Below are 10,339 nucleotides of genomic sequence, written 5' to 3'. Positions count from 1 at the left end.
TATATATATATATATATATATATATATATATATATATATATATATATATATATATATATATATATATATATATATATATATATATATATATATATATAGCTGGTCTTTGAAATGAGTCTAAATCATGTAAATTTACAGTGTTGTGTGATACACTGCAACACACTTCATCAGGCACATCCAAAGATTTTCACTGTAAATCAATGAAAACAGTATAATGACTTGATACAAAATGAACTCATCTTGTATGATTATGATTAATATGGTATTTCCTGATGAGAACAGATTAAAAGTGAGCCTCTGGGATTCTTCTGATAATACAATTGACGTCATCACAAGAAAAATAACTTCAGCCTAAAACCAATCAACTGGAAAACGGAATTTTGATTTAACAATTTAGTTGAAAGATGGTTTTGCAATGTTAATGTTAATTTATTAGAATAAGAATACAATGATCAAGTTATTTAGATGATGGTATCAGAAATTATGTAGTTCGCCATCATCAGACTGGCAAACATTTGTCCTTAAGATATAGTTAAATCTGCTTGTGGCAACAAATTTCTTGAAATATGTTGTACTTAAGCAAAACAAATGTGAATGGTTGTATAAACACACTTCAAATCTCAAACTATATTATTATAATGTATATGCGTCGATACCACTGTAAATATAAAAGTGACCCACCGAAAGCCTAGCAATTATCCTCATATGTATCGTCGTGATCAGATAGTTATAACTGCGTCATCATATAAAATACATATCTGAAGAAATATGTTTGTGCCAATGCTTGTGTGGCGAGTGATTTTTATTGCCCCGTAAGGCCATTGTGCAAAGAAATAGTCATGGAGACAGTATATTCTGTTTTAGATAGACAGATATCTTCAATATGCTCCTTTAACGCCCTGCTCGGATATCAGCGTACGTTGTAAAATTCATATCCGAATCCCTACAAAAGTGACACCGTATTGTAAATATCTGATATATCTCCGGAATTATAGAATGTAATAATACTCCGCTCAATGAAAAAAAAATGCATTAGAGTATCTATGGTAAAATTGAAATTCAATATAGCTAGTATATGGAGTAATAGTTAATGCATCTCCCCTTGTTGTTTTTTCTTGTACCAGTTACAGTTGTTAAGCTCGAGCCATTAAAGTTGATTTGATTTGATTTAGCGCTCTTGAGGCTGCGACCGCGTATCGCACACCTAAAGGAATGAGGCAGCTGGGCCCACTGACGAACACACCTAGACCTGTGTACAACGCACCTGATCCTGAGACCAAAGCTGCTACCCTGGCTACAATCATAGGAGCGATCCCAATGAGAAAAGTAAAAGTCACAAACAAGTATAAGACTCGGATGACATTTGAAACAAATTGACTCATTGTCTCAAGACATCAGGCGTTAGTTCCGGTCACTGCACTGACAAAGCAGTTGAATGCTGTTGCAAAGCATGTAAAATGGTACACGTCGCTATACTACAAGCGTTAGGGCACATTCAAAAAGGAGACTTTAATTCAGTCTGTAGCAGCCAGATGTTGCTTGGACTCACTTTCGTCACTTCACGTGAGGAACATCAAAAGTAGCAAGGTGTCATAGATACATAGACAGACAATGGCGTACAAAATAACACACAACGTGCAACATATACAAACTGTACATGCAGCGCCGCCTAGTAAAAGTATTTGAAATATCAAAGCCATAAGGCTGTTTTCGTTGCCTCTTGTGTGTGCTAGCTATAACTCCAGAAGTTGTAAGCAAATCTGAATGGCATAATGGACAAATCTTTTTCTAAGGTGAAGGCAACTCGAGATGTTTTGCTTGGCCAAATACTGTATCTGGGGAAGACAAAATATGTGATGACATGCCCTATTTTGAAGAACATGATTTGTTTGGTCAACCATGGAGACACCACCATCTCATCTTCAAACCCAGACTTATTTCAGGTGTTTATTATCATGGCTTGATTACTGCACCAGATAGGACATAACTGATACATATGGATAAGGTCTACATGACATGTGTGAAGTCGTTATTCTTTAAAGTTACGAATAAGATGCTAAAACGTGAAACTGAAACCAATTTTTAGAACGCATTTGATTCACAATTTACAAGGTAACACTCCCGGCAGAGAGCAAACATGACTTCCCAAGCCATTCAGAAGGCAACACGTACAAAACAAAACTGCTGATCATATATAGAACAATAATTAATGGTCAAAGTTATGTAGGTTTACTCATGTCATCTCATCTTGTCATCTTATCATTAAAAGACATCGTCTCTTTCCTGGTTCCCATGATGTCACATTTTAAAGATTCGATATGTTGATTGTACCCACTTTTCTCACTTCACGTGAGGACCATCTAGCCTGGGTACCACCTTTGTTATTTAGTCTACGTCCGCTACTACAGTCGCTACCACCAACTGTGGGAGCGGACATAAACTAACCAGCATATGGTACCCAGGCTTGGGAACATCAAAAGTAGCAAGCTGTCATAGATACATAGACAGACAATGCCATCCAAAGTGACACAAAACGCCAACGTGCAGCATACAAACTGTACATGCAGCGCCGCCTAGTAAAAGTATTTAAAATCAGAAAAGCTATACGTTGTTTTTGTGTGTATTAGCTATAACTCCAGAAGTTGTAAGCAAATCTGGCATAAAGGAACGATCTTTTTCTAAGGCCAAGGTAACTCCATGTTTGGTTTTGGCTGTATACAGAAGTTGTGATGACCTATTTTGAAGAACATGATTTGTTTGCTCAGAATCGGGTGATTATGGAGACACCACCAACTCATCTTCAAACCCAGACTTATTTCAGTTGTTTATTAATATGACATGATTACTGCACCAGATAGGACATGACTGATACATATGGATAAGGTCTACATGACATGTGTGAAGTACTTATTCTTTGAAGCTACGTACGAGTAAGATGCTAAAACGAGAAACTGAGCATAATTTTTAGAACGCATTTGATTCACAATTTACAAGGTAATACTAAAAGAACACTCCAGGCAGAGAGCAAAGTTAACATGACTTCCTGAGTCATTCAGAAGGCAACACGTACAAACAAAAGTGCTGATCATATATAGAACATTAACTAATGGTCAAATTTAATGTAACTCATGTCATCTCATCTTGTCATCTCATCTTCTCATTAAAAGACATCGTGTCTTTCCTGGTTCCCATGATGTCACTGTCACATTTTAAAGATTCGATATGTTAATTGTACCGACTTTTCTCAATTCACGTGAGGAGCATCTAGTCTGGGTATCATCCTGGTTACTTTACGTCCGCTCCCACAGTCGCTACCACCAACTCTGTGAGAGCGGACGTAAACTAACCAGGATGGTACCCAGGCTTGGGAACATCAAAAGTAGCAAGCTGTCATAGATACATAGACAGACAATGGTATACAAAATGACGCATGACGCCAACGTTGCAGCATACAAACTGTACATGCAGCGCCGCCTAGTAAAAGTATTTAAAATCAGAAAAACTATACGTTGGTTTTTGTGTGTATTAGCTATAACTCCAGAAGTTGTAAGCAAATCTGGCATAAAGGAACGATCTTTTTCTAAGGTCAAGGTAACTCCATGTTTGGTTTTGGCTGTATACAGAAGTTGTGATGACCTATTTTGAAGAACATGATTTGTTTGCTCAGCATCGGGTGATTATGGAGACACTACCAACTCATCTTCAAACCCAGACTTATTTCAGGTGTTTATTAACATGGCATGATTACTGCACAAGATAGGACATAACTGATACATATGGATAAGGTCTACATGACATGTGTAAAGTCGTTATTCTTAGAAACTAAGATGCTGATAAGGAAAGTGAGACAATTTTTAGAACGTATTTGACTCACAGATGTAATACCAGTACTGCAAGAACACCTCAGAGAGCAAGCGTAACTTTCTGAGTCAGTTAGAAGGCAACACGAACAAAACCGCTATGTTGACAAAGTTCCACCTGTAAACTAGGTCATTCCGATACCTGCGTAGTTGTGGAAGTGAATATTTATAGGTAGACAGATCGTGCATTTCAATGTTTACGTGATGCACTTTACAGGGATGTTTTAGGAACAAACAGGGGATCAGATGACATGACATGGTATGGAATCATTTATTTGTTCTATCCAGTCCGTCTTGTTTTGTTTCTGAAACTTTCCTTCGATCCGCATCACTAAAACATCGGGAAAAAGTTAATCTGGTCTAATAATATTTACCTCCTCAGAGAGATAAATTTGTTTTCAACTGGGAATATTCAGAAATGAAATGAACTGATCTGGAGGAACATTTGCGACTAGTCGTATTTTTAATCATGCTCTTTTCAAAACCATTTTCTGTAAAGATATCCTTTTTCTAAAGATCATTCTAAAAGGTCTAGGTGGTATATACATGTATATGTTGTAGTGGCTTTATTTTCTCTACTGGCACTGGAGGCATGTCACGTGAGTGTCCATCCTGAAATTAGTCGGGGTTTGTGAATAAATTGCATAGTTTGAAGACGAGCCAGCAGTGTCGCGTCAGACTCTCGCAATCGCTGCCGGCAGAAGAGGTCATCTCTGGCTACGGGTGTCGACGGAAAAATTGGACGGAAAGAAAGACCGAGGATACACACTGCGGCATACCGGCAGTTGTTCCAGCATTGCAGCAGATCACGGTAGCTTCGAGGGGACGTTGAAGAGTGGCGAAGAGGATAAGACGGCAGCTTTCATTCAAAGCTTTCGGATTCTCATCACCCAGAAGACAGGTAAAAGGACTTTGTTTCTTGGCTCCACCTTTACCTTCGTATGTACAAGTAAAAACATACCACTAACTCATCAGCAACCCTCGTTTTTGAGAACTCATCAAAAATTAAGACTTCAAAAGCACCTGATGAAATATTGACAACTTGGGTTAGCGGCGGTTGACAAGTTTTCAAGATGAATTCGAGATTTGAGTGCGGAGTTAGTGTTCTGGCCGTCCTTGCTTTTTTAGCTGTATCCGTTCTCTCAGCAGAGCAGGCGTGTTTCCCGACGTGCCAGTCAGAAAAGTTGACTTCTTGTGTGCCCAGGAACAAAATCGTTAACGACAACGGACCTCAATCTACAATCCATTTAAGATATAGGATGGAGTGCATCTCATGTAATGATAGTCACAAACTTTCTGCTGAAATTGTCAATAGGTTCGCAGGAAAGTGTTTCTCGGATGTGGAATGGCTCGCTTTAAGAGGTTTTCAACTCGGGATACTATCGTCGCAAAAACTAGCCATATTCGACTCCTCTTCCCTTACCAATCTTTTCCTTATTGATACAGGGATCACTGATATAGACACCGCCACATTCAAACATTTTGTAGCGTTAGAAAATTTAAATTTGGATGATAACAAGTTAACGCATCTTCGATGGAACTGGCATACCGCTTCTTATTCTCCGGATAAATATCACCTAGAACATCTTTCGATTTCAAACAATAGCATCTCCACATTAGACTCGGGATGTTTTCGAAATCTTAACCATCTTTTCTACTTAGATCTGGGGAAGAACGCCTTACGAGATGTGCATAGTCGCTGGTTCATTGGACTTGACGAACTGTCACACCTATATTTGGGTGAAAACAAAATTCAAACGATTCCATCTAAGGCCTTCGAGTTGTTGAAAGGACTCGAGCATTTGGACCTGAGTAACAACGACATAGAGTGTCTGGAAAGAAAAGCGTTCCTGAATATGGACAATCTAAGGACAGTCAAACTTAGTGGAAATAAACTTGTCTCCAAAGCAAACGCTGTCCATAATATGGCATGGAACATGATGCTGGCAACGTGTTACAGAAATATATACAGGATACTATTTGAGGCTGTTGGTATTGTTTTACACATCAAATATTATGGCACTGCCAAAACATTCGTCATTGATTGGTCTGATACTAGTGTATCACCCTTGGGGCATTGTGACCTGCTTCCAGAAGAGTCTCTGTTGGGTCATATTGCCACCTTTGCCCCCTTTGTCTTCATTGCAAAAACTAGTGAAAAACATGTAAACACGTAACATGTAAACACGTCTCTCACAAGTCAATGTTTAGAGGCATGGAAGGAGACAGGTGGCATAGCTCTAGATTTAAAAGGAGGATCCAGTTTACGGGTCTTTGGTGTAGAAACAAGCGGTACGTCAACTGTCCCCAGTGTAGGGCGCGTTAGCGTTGTAGCAACATGGCAGAAAAAGCAATCTCCCAACTCGGGAGGTTCGGAAAACAAAGGTTCTGTTTCGAGATTGACTTGTTTTGTTATCGTACGCGAAAACAAACGATCTTTGCTCTTCAACGTGCCAACAGACACGACATGTTTGGAGGAGTCTGTCAGGTCTGGCGATATTTCCATTTCAGAAACAAGTACAATGTTCATGAAAACATCAATGAACACGCACAGCAGAATGTTGAGATCAGAAAACACACCATCAACTGTAACATTGACACCCCAGACACAGAAAGAAACAGTGAATCCAACAGACAGATCAACACTATTTTCTTCTACACTAATCAATTCATCATCTAATGCGACTGGAGGTGCAAACTCAAAGATTCCAGTTACAGTAATAGTCGGCTCTGTAATAGCAGGAAAAATCATTATCATGTGTTTCATTCCTTTGTTGTGCTACGTAAGAAAAAGCGAAGTAGGGAGAATGCGGGAAATCTCCCTTTGCCAATGATAAATGTCTTAGAGGCCTTACAGAGTAACCCAATGTACCAAGGTAACACGACAAGAACACCCAATACAGACAGCATACATACAACCAGTCAAACCACAGACAGCAACATGTACAATCAGATCAATGAGGACGAAGTCTACGACCCATCGAGACACGAGTACAACGAAATAGAAGACGAGGGTGCCAGCGGTGTAAATGAGTCAGTTATAGACGCCAGTCAAACAGACGACAACATGTACAATCAAATAAATGAGGATGAAGTTTATTACGATCCATCGGGACACGAGTACTACGAAATAAAGGACGAGAACGCCAGTGGTGAAGGTAAGGAAGAATACGACGGAATAAATGACATGGATAATGCTCCTGGACAAACCTCACCAAACGAAGAGCATGAGAATTATGACGGGGACTCGACTGTGAGATTTTATGCTGCGACAGCTGAGGTCGAATTGCCGATATATAGAAATGTCGGCGCCGAAACTTTACTTTATAAATCGGGTACCAAGAAGGTAGCTTCCGTAAACCCAGGAATGGAGGGGTTGTCGGTTTCAGAGCCTACTGGTCGAGATCAAACCGTTTATGAATCGAACGAATGCTGGACGAATTGCACAGACATGTACATATCTGGGACAACAGACGATGTAGCTATCCGTGATGCTATCGAGCATGAGGAGACGAGACAGTTAGAAAGACAAGATGTCATCGCCGAAGACTCGACTCTCGAATGCGTCGAACCGGAACTGGAACAATGAGGATGTTGAATGCAAAAATAAATCAACATAGAATACGACGTTATGAACTTATGACACTTTTCCTTTTAGGGCTAGAATGTTCTCTGCTTCGTATAGTGTTAGTAAAACGATGAAACAAACAAATATGAAGGTTCCATTCTTTTGTTTTATTAACAAGCTTTATTTCATATATATATATAGACACATTTAAATGTTATTGCCTAACTTGTACATGCAAAGTGCTCTACAATTATGTACATATCAGACGCGGTGCATGTGTGCACGTAATTAACTACTTGAATATGTGCACGTTCTCCTTTCATGTTTAACACAATGGACACATCTGTGTATATCAATATGGACGCCTATATGTTTATTACGTGATATTGTCGTTTCTTGTAGTGAAAAATTTGTTGTATATAAAACAAAAAAAAGAGATTCGTGGATAATTTGTTCAAGAAAGAAAATACCATATCATTTGGTCGGTCGATGTTGAGTGCCTTTGAATATTTTTCACCTGTGAAACAAGCTAGTTGCATTTCTAAGGCATTTCTGTTTCCGTGCATTGCTTAGTCGGTGATTCACGCCAGCTAGCGGTTTCTATTTGCACTGCACGGCATAGACATCCAGGTTACGGTAGCAGACCACAGTTTTCGCCCTATGGGGTTTTTCTATAGTTAAGGACCCCAAGACTTCGACGCAGTAAAAAGTATAGCAGGGTGCACTTCACAAATACGAAAATCGAATATGTTTGAGAAGAAGGTACAAACTACAATATATCTAGAAACCAAAAAATCCTGTAGGCGTATCTGCTCGTAACCTACACTTTGAAATCACCCCCTACGGACGTGACCTGAACTGCAGCCGACTCACCCGGAAAGCCAGTTGCGCAATACGGCGCATTTATACACGAACTGCAAAACCTTCACAATTCAAATCACACAGTCTCAAACCCGATACATTCCTACACCACACAGCACAATTTACATCTGGCTGACACTCTTATTAGGCTTTCTACCCAGCCTTCAAGAATATTCGCTGCACTACTTTCTATACCGCGTCATCGACCCGGGGGTCCCCCATTAATACTGTGTCCTGCTACCTTACCATTGGATGCAGATTGACCAAAACAATTTGAGTGGCGCTACAGAGACGCCCACTAGCGGGTGGCTATTGCACTACACGATATAGAGCCAGTATGCTGATGTAGGTCACCATTTAATGTACATTTTGTGGAGGAACAGCCTTAGCAAAATGGAGTTTGACATTGTCCTCCAGTTATTTCGCCAAGTATCAAAAGGTACTAAAGGTACTTAGGGCCAAAGGGCACAAAACTATGACAGAGTTCGAAATCCAATAATAAACATTTAGAATGGAATGACACTATTGTTTATTGGATGTGTACATTTGATTACCATTTTACTAAGTTCCAGTATATATAACGCATCCCTTCCTTTCCTATGCCTGCTCACTGGCATCTGTTAATGCGTCCTATTGTAAACATACTTATACATGTATCTTATATTCCATCAAGGCCATATCTAATTATCATAAACAATATTTTCTTTTACATGATGATTTTACACAGTAGTATAGCGTGGTGCTCAAGAGTAGCTAACGCCATCGAATTACTTACAACCATTCTGTGTTGATAGATTCACACCTATTTTTTACTACTACTCAGTGGTAGGCACAGTACTGAACCCGAATGGCACACATGTCTTGTATATACATAATGGCACAGGTAATAAGTTGTACATATGTGGGTTCAGTCCCGGAAATCTTACACCTAGAGCTATAACCTCGTACATCCTTCCTTAAACGTGCACACAATCGTTGGTAAGACCCTTCAGTTGAATCTATAAGCCTATATACAAGGAAAGAAACTTTTGTCGAGTACACTTGAGGATCTTCTTCACTCATGACGACACAAAGCTGCTTGACTGACCTTTCTTTACAAAATAAAATCATGTATTCGAAGCAGCTACAGTTGCTCAACGTCGTATATACAGACCCTCCCTGACACAATACATTTGTAAAATACACCTACATGGTATCAGAATCATAAGATAGAGGGTTTCAGGTAGAATTAGACTGTAACGAAGTACAAAAGGGGTAGTGATCTTAATAATTCTGTTCAACATACTTTAACTATTTGCGAAATAAATTCGATTTCTGTAGCTGTCTTTTCCTTTGTAATGGAAGGCATGTCTCTTTGTCACCATTCATGAAAGAAGACCTTCATTTACCACGTGGAAGCGACACATAGCGACCCCATACGAAATGACCACTGATACCGGAACGGCCAATCTTAGGTTACTGACGATATCAAATAGGTGGGCATAGTCATAGACATTCAAGTTAAAATTCCTTTGCACTTTTCATATAAGCACTATATTACCATCTATTTACAGAACCTGTGCCTAACACGTCTATCAGTAACAACAATACCTTCTAATTACCACCCTAGAGCATCATGAGCTCTAAATACAAATATACCTGTTATTCGAACGCTAGAAATTTTTCTTCCATCTAGTAAACGTACATCCCCATTGCGATGTGATAAACCTACAATATCGTTATAAGCCGACCCCAGGTGTACTTTATTGTTAGCTTTGACACAAATTGTTCTAATTCTGCATTTCTTAACAACTAAACCATTGCAATTGATGGTTTGGTTGGCTAGCGCTTGACATCGTTGTCCGTTTTCCTTAACATTGGGTATCTGAGTTGTCATGCTCGCTACATGTAGAACCAACCAACCAACCAACCTATAAACAAACAAACAAAGAAGCAAACAAACAAATCACCATTTGGGACATCATCATAACGATAAAATCATTTCATTAATCATATACTAAATCTTAATACAACTTGGTTCGGACACCAAATTAAAGTCTATATTTATGTC

This window comes from Branchiostoma belcheri, unplaced genomic scaffold (genome assembly GCF_001625305.1).
Source record: "Branchiostoma belcheri isolate BF01 breed outbred unplaced genomic scaffold, Haploidv18h27 scaffold61, whole genome shotgun sequence".
Classification (NCBI taxonomy): Eukaryota; Metazoa; Chordata; class Leptocardii; order Amphioxiformes; family Branchiostomatidae; genus Branchiostoma; species Branchiostoma belcheri.
This window is presented reverse-complemented; position numbering follows the sequence as displayed.